The following is a 3,855-nucleotide window of genomic DNA, read 5'->3' on the forward strand; positions in this document are numbered from 1 at the left end:
ACTTCAGCTTGCATGCTTTCGTTCCAAGAGTATTTCCTACAAGTGCCATATCTCAATAATCCCCGTTTAGCTGACATTTTCCAAAGAGAGCAGCCTGCTTGGGCATTATGTGGCCCTCCCACTGCCTGCAATCTCTCCCAGCCCCCTAAGTCACTTGTTGGCAAAGCACATTCCCAGTGGAGCACATTCCCTGGTGGAGCAGCCCTGGGGAGTGAGACCGTACCTACAGGAAGGCTTTACATCTGGGCAGCGATCCCATGGTGGATCCCGCCTGGCTTCACCGTGATGAAGCGGAAAGTGCAAAGGTATTCACATGACGTCTCTGATGCTTCCCATGGTGACTTCCCACCTCCCCTCCTCAGTTCAACACGGGGAGGTGTCCCATGGTGAGAAATCCTCTCTGCTGCAGGGGCCGTGCTGCATCCAGCACTGGCGCTGCAGCTTTTGGGGATGTTGACCAGCGATGCAGGGGACCAGCAGTGCTCCCCCAGCCCCATCCGTGGGGGCTCAGACAGGATGGCAGTAAGTATGCAACACTAAGAAAAGAGACATTTAAAGGACGACGAGGAGTTTCAGCCACTTCCGAGAGCACACGGCTGCTCCCATGTGAGGATCTCCGCGTTGGGGTGACTGGCACCAGCCCTGGCCAGGTTTCATCCCTGTGGCCGGTCCAGCTGCCCCAGGCACCTCGTGGGGACAATGTGCTCAGTGGACACCTCTGCAAGGAGGATGAGAGGAAGGGGATGGCCCAAGGCAAGCAAGAGCTGCCCAAGAGACCAGGGACAGAAGAGCCTAATGTGCACAGACAAGGAAAATACCCCCAGCACCTCCTCCAGGGACAGCCTGGGGGGCACTGGGAGGCCACCGAGAGACAGATCGGTGTGGCAAAGCCTGTGTCAGGGAAGCAGGCTTCCAGTGCCCCGGGAAGGAGAAGGGTAATGACATCTGCCCCAAGACAGACACTAATTGAGCAAAAACTTATTGAAATCAATACTCCAGAGGACATTTCTACATCATGGTATGAGCTAATTAACTCTCTTGTGCAGTCTGAAATCCTGCCGTGATCATGACCCTCTCCCCCATGTTCAGGCTCCTGCTCCTCTCTCAAAATAATGCCTTTATAAGTGGCAGTTAAAACAGGAGTTAAAAGCACCCAGGGTCACGCTGACACACACCTACATGAAGGTCCAGGCACCACAGTGACCTTTGCCCTCCTTTTTAGACAAAAATTGCAGTACTAAAGCTTTGTAACAGAGACTGATGCCCATCAGTGCCAGCGTGGGAGACCCTGGCAATGCAAACCTCGCTCCCACATACATTGTCACTGCGCCTGGTAACAAGACACGTTTCCCTGGGAAGACATAATATGGGGGAAGCCCACCATTCGACACTGGCATGCTGCAAGAAATGGTTGTTAGCAACAGAACCAGGAAACAAGGACAAACAGGAGGCCAAAAAATTCATATAGAAAAGATGCATTTTCCTCCCCGATGCAGTCACAGGATCCACCACTCCAGTCAATACCTGCATATCGCACACATTCAGCACTGTCCAGCTCAGACTGATAAACAGAACTGCTCCATAATTTGCAAATGGAAAGTAGTGAGTTCATAAATGCTAACTTGTATTTAGAAATCTGCAAAAGGCATGGCTGAAACCCCGGTGCCAGCAGCACAGAGGAAGATGCTGCAGGACACCGCAGGCTGCGAGGCAGGAGGCAGGCACTTGTACAGACTCCCTGCTGTAAGGGAGATGTCTTTCGACATCTTTTTTTTGTAGTGCTTGACTAGTCATGCTTCATTTACACTTTTATTTATTCTACATGCCATTTCTCTGGATTTCTGTAATGTTACTGAACACGATGTTGTTTTCTTTGTTTAAACAGCAGTCGCAAGGCCCATTTCAGCTAGCTAAGCCACCACGCACAGACACCACAAGACTTCAGGGATGGCAGCAGAAGTCACAGCCTTATTAATATGGCAGTGAAAGCACTGTCCAAATGTCAATAGCACACCTAATACATCAGTACAAGGCCTCGAAGCCCATACATCACCACAGGGGTTGAGGGAGGTGATATTTGCACAGAGCAAAACTTTTACTTGAAAGGTGAGATTGTACATGACAGAGAAGGGCTTGGAAGTTTAAAGCAACAGATAACTGTGAAGTCTGCAAAACTGATTGCTGCATGGTGAGACTCTTGTTCTTGATATACCGGGGCAGGATCCCCGACATCTTGGTTCTGCCTGCAGGCTCCCAGGCAGCAATGGTGGTCATGTTCTCTCTGCAGCTCAGCTACCTATTGGCTTAAAGAGCTGGGCATGTGGAAACAGTATTACTGTGCTGTCTTTCTGGGGTCTGGTACAACTAAATTCACCTTATTTTCCCCATGCATGGTGTGGAAAAGCCAGTAAATAAATGCAAGGAAAGACAGGGCTTGTGCTTGCAGAGACATATCTTTCGGATTCTGGTTGGTACCTCCCCAGACAGTTTTCCAGGATGCTACAGATACAGTTTTTCAAATTGCTTGAAGTTATTCTAGACTCATTCTTTTGATAAGAAAGGAATCAGACTATTACCAATAGCAATTATGAATAAAACCGCTTTTGATTTCAAAGTGATTTGCAGGTATTTTTGCAGTGATTTGCTCAACAAAAAAAGCACACCGTGTTTGGCTCTGCTCCTGTTCACGTAGCGCAGATCCCACAAAGCTCTGCAGCCATCAGTGCGTGGACACACCGAGCCTGGAAAACGGACGGGAACTAAAACACAAAACATCATCGCTTGGGATTTAGTCTCATTTCTGTCCCGGTAAAATGCTTTAATCCTCAACATTTGCACTACCCTCATGAGAGGCATACACACAGCCTCTCCGTCGTTCCAGCAGCCCGCGGTGCCGGCCTGCCGCGGGGCATTGCCGCGGGGCAGCAGCATCCCCCCGAACCGCGGTGCCGCTCCCACCCACCCGCTGCAAAGCGGTGCCGCCGCCGGGTGTACGCGTCCAGAAGTGGGACCGGAGCAGCGCGGCTGCGTCTCGCCGACAGCTCCACCTGCTGCACCGCAGCACCCCGGCAGCACCGCAGCACCCCGGCAGCACCGCAGCACCCCGGCAGCACCCGCCGCCTGCTCCCCGCACCCAGGGCGGCTTTCGCCAGCTGTGCCGGAGGCGAAGCCGTGGGGCCGAGCAAGCAGCCCTTGGGGCAGCCGGCCTGCTCCCACGAGACCTGCCGGGCTCCGCGCTGGGCAGCGGGGCTGGCTGGGCACCCGCACGCCCCGGGGGACACGGCCTGGCCCTGCCGGAGCAGGTCCTGCCGGAGACACCTCTCCTGCCTGCCGGAGACACCTCTCCTGCCTGCCGGCACCAGGGCCAAGGCACCCGACAGCCAAGGCAGCGCGCCCACGAGCGTCGGGGTCTGCCTCCTCCGCAGGCAGCTGTACCTGCTGTCACCCGCTAAGGGGGCTGGCAGATCTGGCCCCACCAAGAGGAAAAAAAGTGATTCCAGTACTGATAAATAGATGCAAAGATTTTTGGTAGGGGTTTTGGGGGGGTGTTTTCTCTCTTTTTAACACTTTGTTTTCAGTACACCCCCCCTTCAACTTCTATTTCCACCTCTAGCTGAGACACCTCTGCAGATTAGATTTTTTTTTTTTTTTTTAATCCTTTTCCTCTCCTTGGATGTTCTGCATCTCACTGATGTCCTCAAGGACACCGAGACTTGGAGGAGTCACAAGCCCCACAGGAAGAAAAGACAAAAACAGGCAAAGCCCACCCTGAGTGGTGAGACTGACACCTCTGACACAGGAGGGATCACAAGCAACAAGCAGATGTATTTCTTCTGCAGCTTGCCCACCCAATGA

Source organism: Aquila chrysaetos, chromosome 11 (genome assembly GCF_900496995.4).
Source record: "Aquila chrysaetos chrysaetos chromosome 11, bAquChr1.4, whole genome shotgun sequence".
NCBI classification, from domain to species: domain Eukaryota; kingdom Metazoa; phylum Chordata; class Aves; order Accipitriformes; family Accipitridae; genus Aquila; species Aquila chrysaetos.